At 46.1% G+C, this 26656-nt stretch overlaps 1 protein-coding gene across 20 annotated transcripts in view; it reads right to left on the minus strand.

Annotated features, from left to right (window-relative positions):
* The window catches only part of CADPS (calcium dependent secretion activator), a 625900-nt gene that overhangs the window by 505325 nt on the left and 93919 nt on the right, over window positions 1-26656 (minus strand). The gene's annotated exons all lie outside the window — the stretch shown is intronic.

Here is a 26656-nt window from a genome sequence, read left to right on the forward strand (position 1 = left end):
GCTGAATCAGACCTCCAGAGGCTCCCATCAGGCCCCCAAGCAACTGGCCGTCATCTGCTTCCTTCTCCCTCTCTCTTGCTTCCTTCTGCATAACAGCTTGCTTTATAAGGCTTGCTCAATCAAGCTACAGAGCAAAACCTCAATTTTCTCCATTGGTTGAGGCTCCTTCCCCTCCTGGTCCCCTGGGGAGGAAGGGAAAGAGCCAGAGCTTCCTTTGCCCAGTTCCCTGGATCCCATGGGAGAAATGCAAAGAAAGCACCTTTATGGCCAACAAGTGCTAATGTTTTAAGCATGTTTTAGGTTTTTAAAGAAATCTTTAGTCATGTTTGTCTGTGTCCTTTAAAAAGTTTATATCTCTGCTATCTAATTTTAAATAGGTACAGACATGGCCTGGCCCGACATAGCCCGGCCTGGCCCAACAAGGTCTTATTTATGTCAGATCCGTCCCTCATAACAAATGAGTTTGACATCCCTGATCTAGTCCAACCCACTGCTCATTGCAGGTCAGCCTAAAGCATCCCTGACAAGTGATCAGACTTGTTCTGCTGCTTCAGACCAACATACTGTAGTTACCGACCTGGATATGTTCATCCAGCCACTGCTTGAAGACTGCCAGTGAGGGGGAGCTCACCACTTCCACAGGCAACCAGTTCCACTGCTGAACTACTTCTACTGGAAATTCCCCCCCCCCCCCCCTAATATTTAGCTGGTATCTTTCTGCCTGTAATTTAAACCAATTATTGTGAGTCCTATCCTCTGCTGCTAACAGGAATGGCTTTCTGCCCTCCACTGACAGCCTTTCAAATGCTTAAAGAGAACAATCATGTCCCCTCTCAACCGCCTCTTCTCTGTGTAAGAATGGGAGTTGGCAGAAGCATCATTCAAACCCAAATCCCTGCCTATGGCAACATTATTACTTTAAACTTCGCACTGGTCTCATCAGGAATGGCCCTGCAACTGAATAAGAAAAATGGCACATCTAGGGACATGCCCTTTGATGGCAAAATTTAGAAATACAAGTAAAAGTATGAATGGGCTGTAAGAGTTCAGACAGCAAAGGGCCCTCTTACAGACAGCAAAAGTGGTACAGTTCAGACAGCAAAAGGGCCCATGATAGAGGTTTACAAGATAATGCATGGGATGGAGAAAGTAGAGAAAGAGGTACTTTTCTCCCTTTCTCACAATACAAGAACTCGGGGGCATTCGATGAAATTGCTGAGCAGACAGGTTAAAATGGATAAAAGGAAGTACTTCTTCACCCAAAGGGTGATTAACATGTGGAATTCACTGCCACAGGAGGTGGTGGCGGCCACAAGCATAGCCACCTTCAAGAGGGGTTTAGATAAAAATATGGAGCAGAGGTCCATCAGTGGCTATTAGCCAAAGTGTGTGTGTGTGTGTGTGTGTGTGTGTATATATATATATTGCCACTGTGTGACACAGAGTGTTGGACTGGATGGGCCATTGGCCTGATCTAACATGGCTTCTCTTATGTTCTTACTATTACAGTTACCTCTTGCCACAATAAAAAATGACTAACTAAAGAAGAATGGTGCGCAGCAGAACACATGGGGACCATATTAGATTGCAAAGCATTAATTAGGGCTGATGGAAATAAGAACCTAAAGCTCAGGAAAAACCTGGTAATTAAATCAATAATTTTCAGCCACTATAGAATAAACTCTAATAATTTGAATTCATTTTAAGGGAGCAAAGTCTAATTTCATCTACTGGGAGCCAGTATGTGTTACGAACAACAATAAATGACATACAATACAATCCTGCTCCTCCTACACAAAGAATAGGGTACAGTGGCTCCCACCACAGAGCATAACACAATACTGCCCTTCATACCAGTTACAATGGCATCAATCCCACCACTCACTGAGCAAAGTTTAAAGCCTTCCTTTAGCCTAAGGAGCCTTTCTCCAACTTAAGATGCTCTCACCAATAAAAGATGCTCGGCACCAACTTAAGATCTCTCACCAATAGAAGATGCTCAGCAGGAGGAAGGCTATTCAAACAGGAGGAACTTCCACCAGCCCATGGTAGAATACATGCCATTATGTATGTGCTACCACTAGCCAGGTAAACTTTAAATGCTCCAACTGTACATAAGTAGATTCAGGGGTGGAATTCTAGCAGGAGCTCCTTTGCATATTAGGCCACACCCCACTGATGTAGCCAATTATCTGAGAGCTTATAAAAAAGAACCTTGTAAGCTGTTGGAAGATTGGCTACATCAGGGGTATGTGGCCTAATATGCAAAGGAGCTCCTGCTAGAATTCCACTCCTTAGTAGACTTGTTCACCATGATGTTAAACATGCAAAAAGCAGCACACCTGAGCATGCAGACTTAGCTTAACATGGATACAGTCAACAATATGTACCAGGGCACCCTTTTCATGAGGGGTAATCCAGTGGGTTGACAATGTACCAATCCTGCTTTCTCTCTAGGCACAACACATATGCCAAGTTTACAGGGCTGGTGCCATATTCCCCAGACAACCATTCACTCCACATATTAAAGGCTTAAGCCAACTGAAACTTTGTTTTATAGATGCATTGACACATAGACACAGAGGAGACGATGAAAATACAATCTAAACTACAGAATAAATAGACACTGTTTGTGGCTCAGTTTAAGTGAATCACCAAGGCTGCAGTCCTAAGAACACACACTCTTGGCATAAGTCTCATTGAACAAAATAGGATTTACTTCTGAGTAGACCTGCTTAGTCCTGTTTCCCATCTTTCTGAGGCAACCAAAAAGTCAGTCAGCTTCTCTTTTCATTATCAAACACATTTGCTGTTTGCTCATGTGCTTCAATCAGCTTTCTCTCTAGCACTTTTAACAGCTTGTCCCACCCCTTATCAGTTTTGCTGTTCATTGTGTAAGTAGGGTTGCTAAGCCTAGGGTGGCCAGACCGTCCCGGTCTCCCGGGACATTCCCGGATCTGGCCACCCAATCCCGGATCCCGGGCTGCCTATACCGGGACCATTAAAGGTCCCGGTTTAGGCAGCCCCGGAGCCGGTGGGCCGCGGGCGCGGGCGGGGAAGGCGGGGAGTGAGGGAGGGAGCGTCCCTGCGCCTGCGCAGGGCCCCTGCGCACGCGCAGGGACGCTCCCACCCTCACTCCCCGCCTTCCCCGCCCGCGCGCGGGGCCCGGCGGCAGTGGTGGAGGCCTCTCCGTGGCCTCCGCTGGTCGCTGGAAGCCCTCCAGAGACTCTGGAGGGCCTCCAGCGACCAGCGGAAGCCGCGGAGAGGCCGCGGGGCACCCGACGCTGGTCCCGGAAGGCCTTCCAGAGCCTCTGGAAGGCCTTCGGGGACCAGCGCCGGCCAGCGAAGGCTTCCCCGCGGCCTCCGCTGGTCCCTGGAGGCCCTCCAGAGTCTCTGGAGGGCCTCCAGGGACCAGCGGAGGCCGCGGGGAAGCCGCGGGGCACCCGGCGCTGGTCCCGGAAGGCCTTCCAGAGGCTCTGGAAGGCCTTCTGGGACCAGCGCCGGCCAGCGAAGGCTTCCCCGCGGCCTCCGCTGGTCCCTGGAGGCCCTCCAGAGTCTCTGGAGGGCCTCCAGGGACCAGCGGAGGCCGCGGGGAAGCCGCGGGGCACCCGGCGCTGGTCCTGGAAGGCCTTCCAGAGCCTCTGGAAGGCCTTCGGGGACCAGCGCCGGCCAGCGAAGGCTTCCCCGCGGCCTCCGCTGGTCCCTGGAGGCCCTCCAGAGTCTCTGGAGGGCCTCCAGGGACCAGCGGAGGCCGCGGGGAAGCCGCGGGGCACCCGGCGCTGGTCCCGGAAGGCCTTCCAGAGGCTCTGGAAGGCCTTCCGGGACCAGCGCCGGCCAGCGAAGGCTTCCCCGCGGCCTCCGCTGGTCCCTGGAGGCCCTCCAGAGTCTCTGGAGGGCCTCCAGGGACCAGCGGAGGCCGCGGGGAAGCCGCGGGGCACCCGGCGCCGGTCTCGGAAGGCCTTCCAGAGCCTCTGGAAGGCCTTCGGGGACCAGCGCCGGCCAGCGAAGGCTTCCCCGCGGCCTCCGCTGGTCCCTGGAGGCCCTCCAGAGTCTCTGGAGGGCCTCCAGGGACCAGCGGAGGCCGCGGGGAAGCCGCGGGGCACCCGGCGCTGGTCCCGGAAGGCCTTCCAGAGGCTCTGGAAGGCCTTCCGGGACCAGCGCCGGCCAGCGAAGGCTTCCCCGCGGCCTCCGCTGGTCCCTGGAGGCCCTCCAGAGTCTCTGGAGGGCCTCCAGGGACCAGCGGAGGCCGCGGGGAAGCCGCGGGGCACCCGGCGCTGGTCCCGGAAGGCCTTCCAGAGCCTCTGGAAGGCCTTCCGGGACCAGCGCCGGCCAGCGAAGGCTTCCCCGCGGCCTCCGCTGGTCCCTGGAGGCCCTCCAGAGTCTCTGGAGGGCCTCCAGGGACCAGCGGAGGCCGCAGGGAAGCCGCGGAGCAGCCGGCGCTGGTCCCTGGAGGCCTCCAGAGGCCAGCCCCGGCAGCTCCCTCCCTCCCTCGTCGCGAGGCCGCCGCCGGAGGACTCCCCGCCGCCGCCGCCGCTGGATCCGCCGCCCTGGAATAAGGTAAGGGGGCCGAAAGCGGGGGGGGGGGCGGGGGGCGGCCTTCCTTTCTTCCCTCCCTCCTCCCTCCCTCCCTTCCTTCCTTTCTTCCTTCCTTCCTTCCTTCCTTCCTTCCCTCACTCCCTTCCCTTCCTTCCTTCCTTCCCTCCCTCCCTCCTCCCTTTCTTCCTTTCTTCCTTCCTTCCCTCACTCCCTTCCCTTCCTTCCTTCCCTCCCTCCTCCCTCCCTTCCTTTCTTCCTTCCTTCCCTCCCTCCCTTGCCTTCCTTCCTTCCCTCCCTCCTCCCTTCCTTTCTTCCTTCCTTCCTTCCCTCCCTCCCCCCTTCCTTCCTTCCTTCCTTCCCTCCCTCCCTCCCCTCCCTCCCCCTTCCTTCCTTCCCTCCCTCCCTCCCCCTTCCTTCCTTCCCTCCCTTCCTTCCTTCCTCCCTCCCTTCCCTCCCTTCCTTCCTTCCCTCCCTCCCTTCTTCCTTTCTTCCCTTCTTCCCTTCCTCCCTTTCTCCCTTCCTTCCTTCCTTCCCTCCCTCCCTCCTTATGTTGTTATGTGATGCAGAGTGTTGGACTGGATGGGCCACTGGCCTGATCCAACAGGGCTTCTCTTATGTTCTTATGTGACGCAGAGTGTTGGACTGGATGGGCCACTGGCCTGATCCAACAGGGCTTCTCTTATGTTCTTATGTGACGCAGAGTGTTGGACTGGATGGGCCACTGGCCTGATCCAACAGGGCTTCTCTTATGTTCTTATGTGACGCAGAGTGTTGGACTGGATGGGCCACTGGCCTGATCCAACAGGGCTTCTCTTATGTCGTTATGTGATGCAGAGTGTTGGACTGGATGGGCCACTGGCCTGATCCAACAGGGCTTCTCTTATGTTGTTATGTGACGCAGAGTGTTGGACTGGATGGGCCACTGGCCTGATCCAACAGGGCTTCTCTTATGTTGTTATGTGATGCAGAGTGTTGGACTGGATGGGCCACTGGCCTGATCCAACAGGGCTTCTCTTATGTTGTTATGTGATGCAGAGTGTTGGACTGGATGGGCCACTGGCCTGATCCAACAGGGCTTCTCTTATGTTGTTATGTGATGCAGAGTGTTGGACTGGAGGGGCCACTGGCCTGATCCAACAGGGCTTCTCTTATGTGACAATACTGACTTTGGTGGACCCAAGCACTGATTCAGTGTAAGGGAGCTTTGTGTTTGTGTCTTCTAGTGCAATTTTGTTCTCAGATCCTGTATTTACTTCATCAGTATATGGGATAAGGCACTTTCTCAACTGTGCTGCATAATGCAGCCTATTTATTTTGTCCTGTTGGCTCTGTTGGCTCTATCTGCGCCACCTTCATCACTTTCGGGGTGTGGATCCCCCAGTGGAGTGGTCTCCCGACTCCCTCCGCCGGCTGTTTCTGATAGCCCTGCGCCCCCTCTTTCATTTGATATGTGTCCCGTGCGGGTGCCACCCTCCCGCCGGGAGATGCCGCAAAATGAGCCCCCTTGAGGCTTATGGCGGCAGGGCTCGGGGAAGCGAGCTAGACTGCTGTTCTTTTGAGGGGTTATAGAGTGTTTCGAGCCCGTCCCTGTGGCATCGGTCCCATCATTGTGGGGCCCAGGGGGCCGGCGCAGCGGCACGCTGAAGCAGCCTGTCGGTCACTTCCAGGTTCCTGTCCTGCATCTTGACCGGTGTTATTAGTGACAGGCTGCTTCGGCGTGCCGCTGCGCCGGCCCCCTTGGTCCCACAACGATGGGACCGATGCCACAGGGACGGGCTCGAAACACTCTATAACCCCTCAAAAGAACAGCAGTCTAGCTCGCTTCCCCCGAGCCCTGCCGCCATAAGCCTCAAGGGGGCTCATTTTGCGGCATCTCCCGGCGGGAGGGTGGCACCCGCACGGGACACATATCAAATGAAAGAGGGGGCGCAGGGCTATCAGAAACAGACAGCGGAGGGAGTCGGGAGACCACCCCACTGGGGGATCCACACCCCGAAAGTGATGAAGGTGGCGCAGATAGAGCCAACAGAGCCAACAGGACAAAATAAATAGGCTGCATTATGCAGCACAGTTGAGAAAGTGCCTTATCCCATATACTGATGAAGTATATACAGGATTTGAGAACAAAATTGTTTCCGGCGGTGATATTTGGGGGATTTTTGGGGACGTCACAGGAAGTGCTGTGAAGTCACTTCCTGTTTCCGGCAGGTGACGCGGGGGAAATGATGTCACAGGAAGTGATGCCACTTCCTGTTTCCGGTGGTGGCATGACATCACCGGAAGTGACGTCACCGGAAGTGACGTCACTTCCTGTTTCCGGCGGTGCACGCGCTTCGCGCGCGCGCACCCCCCCCCCCCCCAGTGTCCCTGGCTGGCCTTCAGACATTATGGTCATCCTAGCTAAGCCTCTGGTAAGTAGGGCTGCCAAGCCCCCACATTGGGCCAGTGGGGGGAACCTCCCCCTACATCGCTGGCATGATGACATCACTTGGAAGTGATGTCATTGCGCTGGCGATGTCACACAGTGGCTGCTCTAGCCGTTTCCAGGGAAACTCTGTTTTCCCATATGCTCTAGCCATTGGAAGGGAAAACTCTATGGTACAATAGAATTTTCCCTCCCAAATGGCTAGAGCATCTGGGAAAACTAAAGAGTTTTCCCGGAAACGCCTAGAGCAGCTGCTGCACACCATCGCCAGCTCAATGACGGCACTTTCAGGTGATGTCATCATGCCGGCGCCGTAAGGCGAAGTTCCCTCCGCTGGCCCAATGTGGGCTGGTGGGTTGGGAACCTCCCAGGCAGCCCTACCAGCAAACACTGGAAGGTTGGCAATAATACTAGAAGCTGAGGCCTGTATGTATTTTAAAACTTTTCTATACTTTGTCTCCACTAATAGCATACAAAGCAGGGCACAAACAATATATTAATCAGTATCAAAATCAAGACAAACCAACAGCTAAAAACCAGCTTAAGCCAACACTTTCCAAAACATGGGATAGCAAATGAAATGAAGCAAACAAAGGTATAAATTGATTAAGATAACTGAAGGAGAAAGAGCTTTGGTACTGGAAAATATCAAATGAAGGCCTCAAAGGCAAGAAATGGAAGAGGACAGCCACCCAAAGGCCATCTCCTGGACAACTTCTGAGGTGGTTGAGGACACATGGAGATGGCCTGTGATGATGTTAGAGTAGCATTTTGTCTTGTCAGGAGAGGGTAAAGCTCCATGTGATGAAGGAATTATTGATGTTTCATGAGGAAGAGTAGAGACCTAATGAGCAGGGCAGGTGAAAACAGGAAGGCAGAGCTGGCTTGTACTTCAAAGGGCTGACAACTAGGGGCTGCAAAATTCCTGGAAACATGGGGCCTAAGGAGGGTGGAGTTTGAGGAAGGGACTGAATTCAGCAGGGATGTGTTGCCATAGAGCAGGGGTGTCAAACATGTGGCCCAGCTACCCAGGGGCCGAATCAGGCCCCCGAGTGACTGGCTGTCATCTGTTTCCTTCTTCCTCTCTCTTGCTTTCTTCTGCATCACAGCTTGCTTTGCCAGGCTTGCTCAATCACACAGGAGCTACAGAACAAAGCCTCTATTGGCTGAGGCTCTTCCCTTGGGGAGGAAGGGAGAATAGCTTGCTTTGCCAGGCTCTCTCAATCACATAGCAGAGCTACTGAGCCAAGCCTCTCTTCCTTCTATTGGCTATGGCTCCTTCCCCTCCTGGTCCCCTGGGGAAGGAAGGAAAGAGCCAGAGCTTCCTTTGCCTAGTTCCCTAGATACAAAAAAAGTACCTTTATGACCAATGAGTGCTAATGTTTTAAGCATGTTTTCTTACAAGTTTTTTTTTAAAAAAATCTTTAATTGTGTTTGTCTGTGTCCTTTTAATAAATTTTATATCTCTGCTACTTGGCATTACGTTTAAAAGCACACATGGTCTGGCCTGACAAGGTCTCATTTAAGTCAGATCCGTCCCTCATAACAAATGAGCTTGACATCCCTGCCATAGCTGTCATTTTCTGAGTCAGAGGAAACCACTCTCTGTAGTCTGGAAATCAGTTGTAATTCCAGGAACCTTCATAGGAATGCTAGCCTCCAGGTGGGACTACAGCTCATCTTCAGACTACAGAGATCAGTTCCCCTGGAGAAGATGGCTGCTTTGGAGGTTGGACACTATGGTATTGTACCTCACTGAGGTCCCTGTCATCCCCAAATCTCCAGGCCTTTCCCAACCTGATACCCATACCCCCACACCCACCCCCTTTGGTGGCAGGGGGAACCTGGCAATCCTATTCAAACATGACCTGGAGGCTGGCAACCCTATCTGACAACTCAGCAACAGACATCTCATGTGCAGACTGCTGTCATTGAATGGCAAGTCGGTATTCCTCTTTGCCCCCTCACCCACTTTACAGCACACATTGCTTTTTTACCCAGCCTCCATAACCAAGAGTGCAGAATTGTGCCTAACCCTATCATTTCCAGTTTTTTGAGAAAGAGCCTTGAAAATCCTGCTAAGGCAGTGGTAGAGAGAAAACTAGGAATGAAGCAAAAAAACAAAACAAAAAACCCACCCTTCAATTTGAAGTTAAAAACTGTGAGATGCAAATGGCAAACTCACAATACTATACAGGCACACTGTTGAGTATGCAGCAGGGCTGCCAGTCTCCAAGTGGTGGCTGGAGATCTCCTGTGGTTACAACTGATCTCCAGGTGACAGAGATCGGTTCGCCTAAACAGAATGGCTGCTTTGGAAGGTGGACACTATGGCACTATACCTTGCTGAAGTCCCTCCCCTCCCCTCCCCAAACCCTGCCTTCATCAGGCTCCAGCCCCAAAATCTCCAGGTATTTCCCAACTTGGAGCTGGAACTCCAAGGTTTACCATATGCCTGAAAATCTATGATTCCTTGTACTGTTTTCCAACTTGGTTTTGCATGATAACTGTGGGGTTTTTTTTTGTTAAATTATAACTTTATTTAAAATATCACTTCATAATTTAGGTCTCAAAACAATAATACTAATAAAATTCTTCTTGCCTTTTCAGTTATGATAAATTCAAGTCTGAAGCATTTTTCTGTCTGGAACCCTTTTTAACAGAACGCTGGTTGGCCTGCTTTGAAACTGAATGATGTTGGCTGACATTTCTGGGAACTTCTTGCTCATGCATTAAGCACTTCATGGTGCACTGTGAAAAATAATCCTTGGAATTTTCCCATTTGCAGATTTTTTTTGAAAAATATATAAACTTTGATCACCATAGGGGTAAAAAAACAAAACCTTCACATCCTGCGTACAACAGCATCTAATAAATGTTCCATTGATACACAGTAATGGTGTTACTCTATTTCAGACTGCAAAATAGCAGACACTTATTGATCTCCCCCACTCCCTGTTTCAACAGCTACCAATGTTCTTAAGAAACAAAGTCAATTCCTAAGAGAAAATTAAATTGCTTTCATATTCCATTTAGCTTTCACAGTGCCATGGCAGCAGCTGATTGGCAATAGCTTCCTGTCTGCCATAAACCTACATAAACAAATGCATGTTCACTCTCAGTGATATGGTTAAAGAAAGAAGCAAATCAAAGGGATTTTTTTTGTGTGTGTGACCGATGCCATGTGCATATCTTGTAAAAAGCTCTGTTCATGCTACCTGTCTATCTGACCATTCTCAACCACAGTTCTGGTGAACACTGGGAAACCTGCAGCTTTATCTCATCATGTGTCCAGGCCAGGATTACACCTTTGCCAAAGCAGCATCTGGATTCTTATTTAAAACTCTATACAGTTTGGAGCCAGAGTACCTGAAGGACCATCTCCACCTCTTCTCTTTCAGCTTGCCAGATCAGATCTGTCATCCAAGCCTTGCTCTGTGCCCCCACCTTTAGAGGAGTGATGGGTGGCATCTACAAAAAGGACATTTTCACATCTCACCTTTGGAGGTGGCATATAAAACCAATGTGTCAAAGCATTCCTTTAGTCCTGCTCCTCCCATGATCTGCTCCTACATTTCTGCAGCCTATTGCCACAGTTGTGCTTTTGTTGGCTTTCTAAAGTCACAATTCTCCCACATCTGTAGGGCATGGAATGACATAAAAGAAGGCTAGAAAAAAGAGCAGCTAGGTTGCCACTCCACCTGTGTTCTCCAGTCCAACTCAATTAAGAATCTAACAAAATCATCACTCAACAATAATGGGACAGATCCTGTGATTTCCGCAAGTGAGAGACACTTATTTCCATTGGAAAAGGAGGATATTTTTTGGTAATCTCAGTGCAGACCCCTCTTACTTTGCCTTCATGCTGTTCTGCTGTTCTTAGGGCTCCTCTGATCCTGACAGGCATGATTGTGGGGATCTTGATAGGAAGAGGGAGGTGAGAAAATTTGCTTATGCAAATACTACTCCACTTTTGCTAGATCCAAGCCTTAAAGAGCTGGTTCAACCACAACCTCATAGCAAGCACAGATAATGGTTAATGTTCTAAAATTGTAGGCTGCAAGCTTATCTCTCTTCTAAAACCTTAATTATAGTTCCACTACACATCAGCCGGCTGTAAGGGTATCCAGAACCTTGTTCTCAGAGGTTATCACTCCTGTAAAGTACATTCAAGTAGGATTCTGAAGGGCCCGAGGCAACACATTTCTCACTTAGTTACCTTCAATAATGTGTTTACAAATTGCATCAAAGCAAGCCAATGGAATGGGTCCTTTGCTGAAATAACTTGGACGAAATCAATGCTATACATCAATGTCCTTTCCAGTTCTTTTTTTTTTTTTTGTAGACTGGATCAGGTCTACTGCACATATTGCAGTACTGAACAACTTTGGTAGATTTACTAGTACTTAATACATATCTAGCATCAGAATAATGTCCAAAAAGGGAAGAAGGAAATACACTCATAAATGCAGAACAAACACAATACATGTTAGATAGCATTTATTCCTTTTTTATTTGATTCCCCTTATCAGAGTACTCACCCAAATTCCCAAGGTTATACATATTCTGTGCCCTTGTAAAAATTCATATTTTGTACTGACAAAATTAATTCTATGTTCAAAATAAACGGGAAGTTTTCCTATTGTTCTTTGTCTGGGGCAGTGATGCTTTGTATTCTTGGTGGTTGGGGCGGGCACAGTGGGAGAGCTTCTCGTGTACTGGCCCCACTGATGGCGCCTGGATTTTTGGCCACTGTGACACAGAGTGAAGCCATTCTGTGACACAGAGTATTGGACTGGATGGGCCATTGGCCTGATCCAACATGGCTTCTCTTATGTTCTTATGTTCTATTTTGCACAACTGACCCTGCTTCCTGAATCCAGCCGTTTACAAAATTCAGATTTTTCTTTTGGGCAAGGGCTGGGTGAATTGGAAGAAGAAATTGGAGTAGGGATTCAGAACACATGGCCTAGACAGAAAAGCATACACAGAGCGGAGCACCATGAAAGGCAGTGAAGCACCACTATTTGATCACTTGATGTGTTGCTTTATTACCCCGTTTTGAAAATGTGTCCTGCTGATCTTTATTAGCTTTGTAAGGTTCTTATTATTTATGATTCCCTGACCTCAACTAATCAGATTCGAGAATAAACAGGATCTGAGCTATCATTATCATGAAGGCTAATGGGAAATATTGCCTGTTTTCAAGCAGTCATATATGATTATCCATCTACACACAGATGAACATATGAAGCTGCCTTATACTGAATCAAAGTCTTGGTCTGTCAAAGTCAATATTGTCTACTTTGACTGGCAAAGACTCTCCAGAGTCTTAGGCAGAGTTGTTTTATATCACCTGCTATCTGATACTTTCAACGAAAGATGCCAGGGACTGAACGTAGGACTTTCTGCATGCAAAGCAGATGCTCTGCCATTCAGCCATGGCCCCTCCCCACCATTACATAACGGCAACACAGAAATCTGTAACAGTGATGATTATACTACAAATAAATTGGAAAAAATGGATTTGATGATTCCTATATTTTAGCAGAAAATCACTGTAATGTTATGATCCACTTACATAGGGGGGTATGTACTCAAAATAAAAGCCATCAGTCCACAGCCGATACAGTTAAGTCAATGACAGGTTGGTAATCTGATTGGTTAGCAAAACCCCACAGAGGTGTCACACAGCTTCTAGCTCTGAGAACTGACAGGTGAGTCCCAAAGAAGATACCATTTTGAGATGGATGTCATCAGTTTGAAAGGCCCTCTCGGGGCTAAATGCCAACATCTTCATATTGAAATTGTTCAATCCAATGATTCAAATACTCAAGGCCAATTTTGCTGTTACTGTGTGACTACAGGGAAAGCGTTGCTCTGAATGAAAATGTGCCTAAGCCAAGTGCAGAAGTCATTTGTAATGCAACACCTGCTCTGAAAACTTGCAATTGGCTGCAGCTTCTCACATATGTATGTCACCATCCAGAAGATGATGCCCTGACTGATAGGAAAAAGAGCTCATTTTGCCTCTCTCCTTTGAAACATACATTGTTATTCATGCCCAGCGTTACAACAGACATCATGCTAACCCATCCATGAGAAGGAATGCAGCTATAGCAAAGGTTCCTCTTCATACACTTAAATTAACTTCAGCCTGGGGAAGGGGAGGTTTGCTGCAAAAAGCTAGGAATATAAATCTGAAAATGAGAGAAGCCTCACATGAGGCAGAATAGACAGTCCACACACCGACAGAAGCCTCGCATTGGGGGTTGGGAGATTTCCAGGGCAGCCAAGGCAGTGTCAGTGTTTGCAGAATGTGAGGTGTCTTTACTAGCAGGCACATACATGCATGCATAAATTTCTACCATCTAATACAGAATGGATATGTTTAACCTTCTTGTTATTCAACCTGAGCCACTGTATGTAGTGGGCTAGAAATATGAATGAATGAATGAATGAATGAATGAATGAATGAATGAATGAATGAATGAGAAGTATTTCATTAATGTATGGATAAGAAGTCCTTATGGCACAGAATTTGTTCAATGTTTCAAGAAGCCTGGAGCAATTAAAAAAAAAAACACTTCCTACTGTTTGAACAAATTTCTGTTAGTTCCAGATCCAGATTAATGAGGAGAGATAAAAAGGTAAGTGTGGCAGCTATGAGATGAAAGAGAGAAAGGGAAAGAGGGAGGAAGGCTCTGAGGCATCTGCCTTCTGGACTGATGCATATCCAGGTCCCCATTCTGGCCTCTTCTATAGATTCTTGAACCCCCAACTGCCCACAATCAAATAAAAAGGAGGACACAAGTTTTGAATAAAGGATTGGTAGTGAGTAAGCTATGCTCTCCTGAGAGTTCTCTTATTTGGAAACCTGCTAGAAAGGCTGTACCTGTATGTCAGGTAAACAGAGATCACTTTTTCTTCGATGTTTGACTTGACAGATGAGATACAGATAGAGATGAACTACAAACAGAAAATAAAGTATTTAAAAAGGTAAATATTGTGGGTGGGTGGCACACACATGCATACTGGCTCTCAAGTAAAGTAAATAAACTCTGAGGGAAGATTTGATTAGCTCAGCAGGTTCAAAGTTACTATTTTCCCACACAGAGCTCCTTTCCACAGAATCTATACACAAGGAATGACAGGATGCTTGTCACACTAAAATAAGCTTTCATCCCTAAGCTAACCCCCAAACTCTAACTAAAAAACCAAATAAAAGCCTGGCTAAGCTGCACTCTTTTCCAGTGTCACAAAATCCCTGACCAAAAAGGGGGGTCGGGGGAGGTGTTCTTCAATCTTCTTAGTTTGACGCTGGCTCACCTCCTCCAATTCAGTAGAGTTCTATGGACTCTGATAGGCTGACAATCATTTGGATTTGCATGAAGCAAGAATCTCGAGGATTGGTTCAGAGCTGTGGTGAAAGACTCTTAAGCATGATTACCACAGTAGCAAATTCAGAAGTCTTCTTATCACATTCCTGTTTCATACAAGCTGATTCACAATCACATTTGAAGAGATACACACACACACACACACACACACACACACACACACTGTATTACATTATGTGCCAACAGTGGTGACTAGTACCCCAGTGGAATAGGAGGGGCAGAGTGCTGAATGGTAGGTAAAGCCACTGAAGTTTGGTTTGGTCCCCATCCTCCTCCATTGTAAGACTGACAAAGATGACTGCATTTAGATGGCATTCTAGAAACATTTTTCCAAATGTACAAGAGGAGAAACACTCATACATATGCACATGCCAACTAGGGTTTCCAGATGTAAGCCTGACCATCCAAGAAGGTTTGGGGACATGGTGTGGGGAGGCGGACCATAGCGCAATGCAGTGACATCACTTCCAGGTCTGCATCTGGAAAGTGATGTTCCAATCCAATCTTTCCTTCAACCATTGTCATGAACAGGAACGGAAGTGATGTCACTGTACCATATGATGCCATCTCCCTTCTCATTTTTTCTCCTTCTGCCACATCATGTGGTGACAGAAGACAAAGGCAAAGGGGCAGGAGGATGTCTGCCATGCACTACTTAGTACACTTGTCAGAAGAATAAGGTTTATGAGACAAAGGATAGGTCTCACTTTGATCAGGTCCCTAGATCCCTAGTCCAGAGCTTATCTTTCATGTTGTAAAGTAACATGAAGCAAGGAGACCTTTGACCACCCACAAAGGTAAAAGGCATTCCCTCAACACTGCATAATTGACTACGTACAACAAGTCTAAACAAGATTAAGAGTTGCTAGTTTTAGAAGAGAAACTTTTCTTCCAGGAGGTAACATTTTCCAGAATTGCTGGTCACAAAATTACTGAGATCATGTTCAGAGTGCCTTTAATTTTCTGCTAATGGTGCAATCCCATTCATGTTTAATTAGATTATTGCAGGCAGCCTGAAAGAGGTTTTGTTTTCTTTGGGCAAGAAAGTTTATATTGGGTGGGGGAAGATCCACCATTTTTCTTTTAAGTACATCTTAATTTTTGAATGTGTTCACCTGGAGAAAATGGCTGCTTTGTATATATTTGAATATGTATTTACAAACATGTACAATTGACTATGTACTAAGAAGAAGAAGAAGAAGAAGAAGTCGTAGTAGAAGAAGAAGAAGTAGTAGTAGTAGTAGTAGAAGAAGAAGAAGAAGAAGAAGAAGAAGAAGAAGAAGAAGAAGAAGAAGAAGAATTGCAGATTTATACCCTGCCCTTCGCTCTGAATCAGAGACTCAGAGAGGCTTACAATCTCCTTTATCTTCTCCCCCCACAACAAACACCCTGTGAGGCGGATGGGGCTGAGTGGGCTCTCACAGCAGCTGCCCTTTCAAGGACAACCTCTGCAAGAGCTATGGCTAACCCAAGGCCATTCCAGCAAGTGCAGGTGGAGGCATGGGGAATCAAACCTGGTTCTCCCAGATAAGAGTCCACGCATTTAATCACTACACCAAACTGGCTCTTACATATAATATGAGTACATTGGAATATGTACTTACAAAAAATGTACATTTCTGAGTATGTACTTACAGGGAAATTGTGGAATTAATGAGCAAGTTACCTTCCATATCTCAGACTCAGGGAAAAGGCTGAATCACAATGCTTTCCCTCTCCCAGTGGCTCTCTGTTTTGGTTTGAACATAGGGATGCCAGACCCCCCCAGTGGAGATAGGGGTCCCCTGCTTTCAGGCCCCACCTTTCTGCCACTGATCAGCTGGCTGGTGTGGGGACTTACTACAAAAAAGGGGAGTCTCATCTTACTTTTAGCAATGTCTCGAACATGACCTCAGTGTGACCCAGAAGTGACATAGTCATGTTGGGAACATTGGGGTGACATTCTAGTTTTTGGACAATTAGGCATAGACAAAACCAGGCATGGGCAAAAACCTTATGGTAGAAGCTAATTCTCCCAGCTCCCAGTAAGCCCACACCCCATCCAACACTGGCTGCCTGGAGGAACATGGTAACCCTCGTTGTAAAATTCCTGGAGACTGGAATGGTGGACCCTGAAAAGGATGAAATTGAATAGGGAAGGTACATCAGTCAGGTATAATGCCATAAAATCAGCATTACCAGCTCTGGGATGGGAAATATGGGGAGTGGAGGGTGGGGTTTGGGGAAAGGAGGGATTTCAGTGGAGTATAATGATGCAGAGTCCACCTTCCAAAGTGGCCATTTTCTCCAGGTGAACTGATCTCTGTCTCCTGTAATTCAGTTGTAATTAGGGTTCACAGAATCATAGGATAATAGAGTTGGAAGAGACCTCCAGGGTTATCTAGTCCAACCCCCTGCACAATTCAGGAAACTCACAAATACCTCCCCCTACATTCACAGGATCTTCATTGCTGGAGTTGCCAGCTCCCAGGTCTCAGCGGGGATTCCCCTGCTTTTGGGGGCTTTGGTCCCCTTAAACAGTGACGTTGTAGCTCATGCCCTCAACATGATGACATCACTTCCTGGTGGTGTTGTGCCAGAGACATCCCACAGTGACACTCTATTTTGGAGCTGGCAACCCTAGCATTTAGGGGGAGGTATTTGTGATTAGGGGAGGTACCTGTGAGTTTCCTGCACTGTGCAGGGGGTTGGACTAGATGACCCTTTAGGTCCCTTCCAACTCTATGATTCTACGATTCAGTTTCATTTAAATATTATCCCAGCCATATGGGAAGATGCATTTCTATGAGCACCTCTCATGCAGCTAGGAAAATGTCTAAATGACCTACCCAGGCAAACAGGGCTGATTGCATAAGTTTCTTCCCTTAGAGTGTATGTGGCCCACAAAACCAGATTCCTTCAATGTGCTTGGGTTGTTCCAGCCATATGGGAGCTATTTCTGAAGCAGTTATAAGGACACAAAAGGGCACCAGTGTCTGCAACCTCCCACGATCATAGAGGAAGCATGTCAGTGATCAGAAAGAGTCACTACAGCAACATAATTACTCAAGAAATCAGTTGATACAGATTAAATTGATGCCCAATTTCTTCCTAAATTTATAACAAGTAATCCAGTCTCCTGCTTACGTAAATCAACAAGCTTAATGAATCTGAAAGAAATAATTATGCTGCCTTCCCTAGAACCTTTCCAATACTCTATGCAGTCATTTGTGATGGAGTGAGGCTTTTCCCATCATTTGATCAATACAGAGTTTTCATCTCAAACCAACTAATGAAATTGGAACACAGTGTGTTTGGGAGAGAACCTGTACTCCTAAAATGCAATGCAACTGTGCCATGGATTAACTGAGTGAACTGAACAACATCAGCCTACACATAAACACATTTCTACACATCCGGCCCTGATTCAAGCCTCCATGGCTTAAACTCAAGGTCCTTGCACAGAATTGTTGGCTTTTAGCTCTGAAACTTGCTTTATGTCTTTAATATGGGTACATCGGGACAAGACACAACATTTCTTATCACTTCTGAGAAGAGACATCCCCCCAATATTGTTATTTTTATATGGCTCTATTTGTGGAAGTAGTACTTTTCAGAGGCCCATAAGCAAAAAACCCCACTCTCATAGGGTTACCAACCCCAGGTTAGGAAATATCTGGATTTTGCAGGGTGGGGCCTGGGGAGGGGAGGGTTTGAGGTGGGGTAGAATGTACCCTTCAGTGGAGCCATTTTCTCCATGGAGACTCATCTTTGTGACCTGGAGAGCAATTGTAATAGGGGGACATCTCCAGTTGATACCCATTCCTAGCCAAAGGAAGCCACAATGTAAATTCCTTCACTAGGCAGGGCAGATCAAATCAATTGTTGGGTATGAACAAGGGCAGTTACATGTACTGAGGCTTCCTTTAAGTTGGCAGTTCTACTTAGTAACCTTTCAGGAAGGTTTCAAATGTGCCACTTGAGAAGGACCAGATTTACACGTAGGTGCTGTCAGCGTGTGATAAGCTGTTTTGCAGGATTAGGACCTCTGTCAACAGCAAGTGAGTGATAAGATGTTAATATAACTACTTGAACTGTAAATCTCAAATTAGATATAGTGATGGCCCTGAAATGCTGGCAATGCATCTTGAATTGACGGTGTCAGGGAGAGATTTCTCATCCATCTATCCACAGTGAACAATTTCTCAGTGTTGCCCTGTTTTAGTTTAGCTTGGCAAAAGGAGTCTTTTCGAGCTGCTTAGCAACTCATTCGCTATATTCCTTCTTTCCAGGCAAATTTCACATCCGTTACTAGAGAGAACATGCCGTGCTTCTGAGCTTCCCTCCTTGGCAGACACAACATATATACCAAGGGAAAGCATGTCCTGGCATGGCCAGTTTCTCTCTTTACAGGCTGGCTGTGAACACAATCCTAAAGAGATGCTAATGGTTTCAGTGGGTGTTTGGATCCCTTTTTTTCCTCCTCTTGTGGATGTTGGATTTATCAACATATGTGACTGATCGGCTGCTTCTGAATGTACCATTAGCAGGGTTGACAACTCTGGCTTGGGAAATTCCTGGAGATTTGGGGGTTGGAGCTTGGAGAAAGTGGGGTTTGGGGAGGGGAGGGACCTCAGCAGGGTACGATGCCATAGAGTCAATCCACCAAAGCAGTCATTTTCTCCAGGAAAACTGTTCTTCGTAGTTTGGAAATCAGTTGTAATTCCAGATCTCCAGGCCCCATCTAGAGGTCGGCAACTGTAACCATTACAAATTTTAGGATCTCTTCAAGTATATTTGTATATTATGACCATTCTACAGTCTGGTGTTCTTACAATCAACAAGAACAACCAGAACTTGATATCCTTTCACAGAGCCACTTCCTTGTAGTACAAGTACAACTCCACCGAATGAATCTGAGTTCTTTTTCCTAGCCATGGTGATCCCAGCTATGCAGTTACAATAAATACTAATAACACTTCGTCCCATCTATTTGGATGATCCTTTATAGAGTAATTGCAAAAGTCAGGCCTCAAAAATTGGTCTTGCTCTTCTGTATTACCAGACACAATTAGGAAGAAGCTGTCAACTGACTGATCAATTATTTTTGGAGCGTAAGATTGCATCTCCCAGTTTACATATCACCTGTTTGCTCTATACTTCCTTCTGGTTTGATTTCTGTCTGCCTTCTAACCTGGGTCTCTTATCCATAGGGGTGAGTTCTGGGGTGGAAAATACCTGGAGATTTGGGAGATGCAGCCTGAGGAGGGTAGAGGGACTTTGATGGGTATAATGCCATAAAATCCACCTTCCAAAGTGACCATTTTCTCCAGGTGAAAGAATCTCTGTCACCTGGAGATATAAGGCCTAGAGTCCACCTGCCAAAGCAGCCATTTTATCCAGGTGAACTGATTTTGGTCACTTGGAGATCAACTGTAATAGCAGGAGATCTCCAGGTGCCACCAGGAGGCTGGCAACTCTAGTAAGGCTACCTAGGTGGGGGCCTGAAACTCTCTCAGAATTACAACTGATCTCCAGATGACAAGTTCCCTCAAGAAAATGGCAGCTTTGGAAGGAGGATTCTATGGCAGGGGTGGCCAAACTTAATTAACATAAGAGCCACATAAAATGTCAGATGTTTGCGAGCAGGCAGACAGGAAGGAGGGAGGGAGAAGTGGAGAGAAAGCAACTTTAAATGCATTCTCCAAGCTGCCAGCTGGCTTGGCTTGGAGAAGTGATTTAAAGAGAGAAATGCCTTCTCCAAGGTGGCTGACCAGGTGGTAGGGGCTTCAAGAACAACACAATATGTGTGAAAGAGCCACAGTTTGGCTACCCCTGTTCTATGGTATTACATCCCCACAGAACTTCCCCCTCCTAAAACTCCACCCCCAAATCTCCAGTTGGATGCAGTCAGTAACCACAACTGTTTGCCCAGGCTTTGATGCTGTTGGCAGCTAATCTTTTACCTGCTTTCCCACAGCACTATGGTGCTTCTGTGCATCTCCTGGGTATCCCCCATCCTTCCAGCAATCTTTCCCAAACCTGGTATGTTTTGGGGAAAATCACAACAAAGCTGGGGTGCCACTCATGTGGCCAGGATAGTCTAAATATTCCTGACATGCACACATGGTGCCATTTTCTCTGCCTAGTGCTCTGCTGCGGAGGCTTTTCTTTACAAATCAGCAACTGAATATCATTACAGCATTATAACAACAACATAAAGTGTGTACTCTGAATGTTGAGCTTTAATTTTTTTTTTTTAAAAAAAATAACCTTTCACCCCTTTTATTGCAGGGATCTAAGAAGAGAGGCATATACCTATGAGAAAGGGAATAGAGACTTTAAAAAAAAAAATAAAGCCAAGAATTCAGAGAACCTGACAGATTGTGAAAATGTTTTCACATGTAACAACATCCAATTGATTTTTTTTTTTAAATTTTAAAAAAACCATTTTAAAATCCCCTGGTAATGCAGTAGGGGAAGTTGCTTTTAGGGAACTGCATACGGAAAAATGTGCAGAAACCTGCTGTGTAGAAGCCCCACCGTTACCCAGCAGTATCAAATATTGCCATAGCAATGGGGATACAACCCATGTCAGTGTGGAAAACACACTGAATTCCTGGACACACAGCACTTTCCATTTTTCTGGATTTTTCTTCTCTGATCTTTTTCTGCCTAGGAACAATTCTGGGTGTGGTACCGACAGCCAGATTCTTAGTCAAGCAACGCATCTAGAACTCCGAACAACTGAACAAATTTCTCATGCCTTGCTTCAACAGCCAACAATTAGTCATAATTTGCTATCCAGACGGGCAAATTAATTGCATATTTTGGAAGCTTTCTCGCGCGGTGATTATGAAGGGTGTCATCGCTTTTGCCGGCTGCCTCACTTTCTCTGGTGTATAAAAGCCATTAGTTTGAACTCGTTTCTTGGAATCAAGATCGATTGCAGTCAAAGTGCATGGGCGGTGTCCTCCTTCAGGGTTTGTCATTAAGAAGGGCTGAAGAACGGCCCAATGAGAAGCCTGGGATCACCTTATGCAGCAGCAATTATTCATTGATTTAATATATTTCAACCTGCCTTTCTCTACAAGGCCCAAGGCAGTTTACTTAAGAATCCAATATGCTCCCAATGCCCATAAAACCATATGAGGAATGATCAATCACAATAAAACAGCAGTGCATATCACCACTCCCCTGACCAATAAAATATACTTTGAATCTTTTTTTTTTTTTAAGTACACTAAAAATCTGTAATACAAGTCAGGAAAAAACCTTATTTAATGATTACTGCCTTATACACTGTCCTAAAAGGGGGAAAAGAAGGACCTTTCTTACTTGCCTTGGTCATGTGTTCTCAGCCATTACACCAATAACCTGGGGGGCGGGGGAGCCCTACTAAGTGTTGATAGAGATCATACTTCCCTGTGGGAGGATACCACAGGCTCATGGAAAGATTGAAGATGGTGTGCAGGGTCATAAAGATAAGAAGATGGTTCTTTAGATTTGTGAGTCCCAGGCCATTAAAGGATTTAAAGATCAAAACAAGCCCTTTAAACTGAGCCCTGGAACACACTGGCAGGCAGCAAATGTAATAATTCCAAAAGAGGTCTAATACAGGTATATTGATTTGCATTAGAAGGTGAGCTGCAGCATTTTAAAAGAACGAAAATTTCTGAGTTTTTGTTGTGTGTGTAATTTTTAGGGCACCACCTCCAAAAGCATTATTGCAGTAATCTAACCTTGAGGGATGCGGTTTGATTGCTTGAGGAAGATGGGGATACGGAAGAGGCTTGCTGCATTTCAAAGAGGATACTGTAGCGCTGAGAAAAGAAATTTGGTAGGAGCCCTGTCTCTACAAGGAAAAGCTAATGAGACTGGGATTTTTCTGTTTTGAGGAAAGGCAAGGAGGGCAACATGACATTTTATAAAATGTTGCATGTCTTGGAGAAAGAGGGCAGAGGGAACTTTTCTTCCTGTTCTGTTGTTGCCTCCCAGTGAAGGTGATGGGAAAGAGACCCAGGTCAGACAAAAGGAAGTACCGATTCACTGAAGGAGTCATTAGTTTGTGGCATTCACTAAAACAAAGTATAATGCAGGGGTGGCCAAACTTGCTTAATGTAAGAGCCACATTGAATAAACTTCAGCCGCTGAGAGCCGCAAGACATGAACATCAGATGCTTGAGAGCCGCAAGACAAGGAAGGAAGGAAGGAAGGAAGGAAGGAAGGAAGGAAGGAAGGAAGGAAGGAAGGAAGGAAGGAAGGAAGGAAGGAAGGAAGGAAGGAAGGAAGGCAGGCAAATAGATGGAGGGAAAGGAGGAAGGAAGGAGAGGTGGAAAGAAAGTCACTTTAACTTAAAATGTATTCTCCAAGTCACTGACTGGCTTGGCTTGGAGAAGTGATTTAAAGAGAGAAATGCCTTCTCCAAGCCAGCCAACTGGGTGGTGGGGGCTTTGAGAGCCACACAATATGTGTGAAAGAGCCACATGTGGCTCCTGAGCCACGGTTTGGCCATCCCTGGTATAGTAGAAGTTATTTTTTCATGTGCTTTAAAAGATATTAGAATTAGATCAAATTCATGGAGGATAGCTCCATCAGTGCCTATTGATGGCACTTTCCACCCCCACCCCTCCCGCCTTCTAATTCAGTCTGCAATACCTTCTCCAATCTGTTACAATAGGCAGACTTCCAAGCTTCTCAATCAGGTCCTGAAATACGCACCTCCCTGTTGTTGTTGTTGTTTTTATTTATTTATTTAGGATTTATATCCCGCCCTTCCCACAAAGTGGCTCAGTTGTGAAGTAGTCCGAAGAAGAATTCTTGGGAACCTGAATGCTTATTCACTACTTTACGGCATTTGTATTATTTCTAATAAAAGGTGTTATGCTATTGCTGCTCTGTTTGTTTGTTTTCCTGTTGGACCGACACAGCTATCAGCAATAGCGCAAATTTCGTTTGATAGATGTTGGGTTCTTTCCCTCTGTCTGGGCCATGCTCATAGCCAATGCATCAACTTCTCTTTCACCATTAATCTTGCTATATCTATATAAAGTACAACATCTTCCATTACTTTTGCTGAATCTCCAGAGATCCCCCTCCCCTTTTTACCTGTCCATCTCTCCCCCATTTCTGGAACTGTGGACCCAGATTGCAATATGTTGTTTGAAGTTATATTGAGACCATAAATGTTCCCCACACACTTGAGCAAATGTTTTTTTTTTTTTAAAAAAAAACATGGTTCTGAACAAGACAGTTTGCTTCAGAATACTCTCAGCAGATCCACAAAACAGAAAGCGTGCTTATAGTTCAAATGAGAGAATTTCAGGAAAGCAAATAGAAGCTCTTGCGTGTTCATAGCACAGCCTGCCATCATTGACATTTTCTTAAGGAACAAGGCTGTGGGATGCAAACTTCCTCTGCTTCCCCTCCATCGCCTCTCTAATGTGCAGTGTACCATGCATTTAAGACATGAAAGCTTGTAACATAATGCCTGGGATGCCATGTCATGTCAGCCCTCATAAGCTTTGCGTGGCTGTGTTCTGCTTTTTGACGAGGAAAAAAACAGAGAGAAATCTATAATAAGACAACATTGCAAGCCCGACGAAACCTGTTGAAAAAACAAAGGCATTCATGGTAGAATGCCTCTTTAGCCCCATTTTCTCAGTAGAAATACTGAAAGATGTCTCAGAACAGTAGATGATTTTATCTACCACATTTGCAGCCTTTTAGAGCGAACTGTACATGACCAGCAAGTCATGTATAATAATACAAGGAGTTTCCATTCTGCTAATGGTGGATGCCTCAGTGCTGATGAAAGGAGCCTTCTGTTAGCACAAGAAGATTCTACTGATGGAACATGTTCCATCTCCTGGAACAAGGCTCTTGACACAGGTGGAAAGCCCCATCATCAGTGCAATGGAAAACTGGATCCATCCCATCGCTTTTAGACCCAGGAAATAGCATAGCTGAATAGGGATTTGAACCTAGGTCATTCCAAAGCCAAACCAAACATTCTATACAAAATCAGCTCCCTATAATATACACTTGTTCTTGGGGAAAGTGTTTCCCCCTGCTGTATTATCATTTTTTCTTGTCTCCTTTTCATCTCCTGTAGGGCTGCCAATCCCCAGGAGGGATAGCAACTGAAGTGAAATCCCCAGGTGGGGGCAGGGGATCCTCTGGTTCGGAGGCCCTCCCCTCGCTTCAGGGTCATCAGAAAGTGTGTGTGGGTGTCTGCTGGGCATCCTATTTCCCTATGGAGACCGATTCCCACAGGGTATAATGGAGAATTGATCTGTGGGTTTCTGGGGCTCTGGAGGAGCTGTGTTTTGATGTAGAGGCACCAAATATTTAGCATAGCATCCAATGCCTCTCCTCAAAACACCCTCCAAGTTTCAAAAGGATTGAACCAGGAGGTCCAATTCTATAAGCCCCAAAAGAAACAGAGTTGTAACCTTCTACAGTGAAGCAAGAAACACATGCAGCTTTTTATTGAATAAAAGAAAATGTGTGACTGTTATTCTTGACAACTAGGGAAAAGCCCCACATTTGAGGGTATGTGAGGTGAGGAAAAAGCAATAATGGTATACGGTGTTCAGGTAGGAGAGCAATTCCTCCGAACACAAGATGCTGAAGCTCATCAGTCACCTATTTGGTCAATCCTGTGGTTACTAAGATACACTGAGGTCTCCTTACTACTGTTTTGTCAAGTAAATACCCCTTACTGATGTTCCAGCTTACCCCTAAACCTTTCACAAGCTCTGGTCCTTGGGTGTCAATGGGTGGCTCACCCCTTCACACCTGTGACCTTTACTTACTCAGCAAATTTATTCACTGTTTCTCCTCCCAAAAAAGCAACCCAAAGCAGCTTATAACAGTAATAAAAACACAACCAAAATGCAATAGAAGAAAAACATACCATTTAAATAAAGCAACAACCCCCCACCCCACCAATAACCAATATCTTGGGCCAGTCCTGAATCCAGTGGGTCAGCTCATCCAAGGCCACAGGCTGCAAGTTATGGGCTAAGAGCCAAGGGACGGCAGCACTTTGGCTCTTGCCCTTTGGCTCATGCCCAAGGACTTTCACTTCTGGCCACACTCTAAATTAATGGCTGGTCTCAGAAGAGCAAACAAAAGCACAGATTAGATCTTATAGCTTGCAGCCATGTTATACCCTTTTCCTGCTCCCTTACCTTGCTCTACGTCTACTTCCCTATACTATCTGACACACAGCCCTCATTTAACCCACTGCCCTCATTCAACACATGCACACTAAGCAGAAATCCTTCCATCTTTTCCTGCACCAATGTGTTGCATCCCTGTGGTGAGGTGACCTCAGGTTCTATACTGGTGCCAAACTTTGATGTTTAAATGGCTGCCAAAGGAGAGCAAAATGGAGTATGGATTTACTTCAGTCTGGCCTGACTTTAGTGTCTTACCTAGTCCAGGTTGGATTTTTTTTAGAGTTCATGCCTTTCCAACAGCATTATATACTGAGAAATTGTAACTATATGCTATATAAAACACCAGGTTTTTTGTCCAGGGCCACTGTTAGAATTCTAATATGCAACATTACACTCTGAATAAAGCCAAACTGATGGAAATGACACGTTATTTTAAAAAGAGCAGGTGTACTACCGGCACAAGTAGGAGTAACTGGAAGTTGACAGCATGACTAAGTCTCCAGGTGGGTATCTGCACTGAGTATTTGGTAAAGACAAATCCCAAAGTTAACTGTATGGAATTATTCTGCAAAACCAAAGCAATTTTTATGACAAGGGGAAAACCAATGCATTAGATGGTTGGCAACAAGAATCAGGGGAATAACTAGGATATGAATTTCTTCCTTCTTTTGCCTCAGAAAAGTTTCTTCATTTTTTTGTTGTAATCTATATTGTATTCTTTCATTTTTGTTTCTACTATTTCCTCCTTCTTCTATCCCTCCTTCTAGGGTTGCCAGGTGCAAATGTTGATTTATTCAATTTCAAACTAATACACATAGCACCAAGGAATCAGTACTGTGTATTAAACTTTGTGCTGTGTTTTTAGCACAGTAATCTCTTGGGTTGCTCCTGGGGGGAGCCACTGGCAGGGGATGGGGTGGTGGTGGATAGGGTTGCCAAATCCAGGCTGAGAAACTCCTGGATAGCCTGGGGAGGACAGGGATCTCAGTGGGATACAATGCCATGGAGTCCACCCTCCAAATCATGCATTTTCTCCAGGGGAACTGACCTCTATAGTCTGCAGATGAACTATAATTCTGGGGGATGCTCAGGTCCATCCTGCAGCTGGCATCCCTACCTCCCCCTTGCTA

Source organism: Heteronotia binoei, chromosome 5 (genome assembly GCF_032191835.1).
Source record: "Heteronotia binoei isolate CCM8104 ecotype False Entrance Well chromosome 5, APGP_CSIRO_Hbin_v1, whole genome shotgun sequence".
NCBI lineage: Eukaryota > Metazoa > Chordata > Lepidosauria > Squamata > Gekkonidae > Heteronotia > Heteronotia binoei.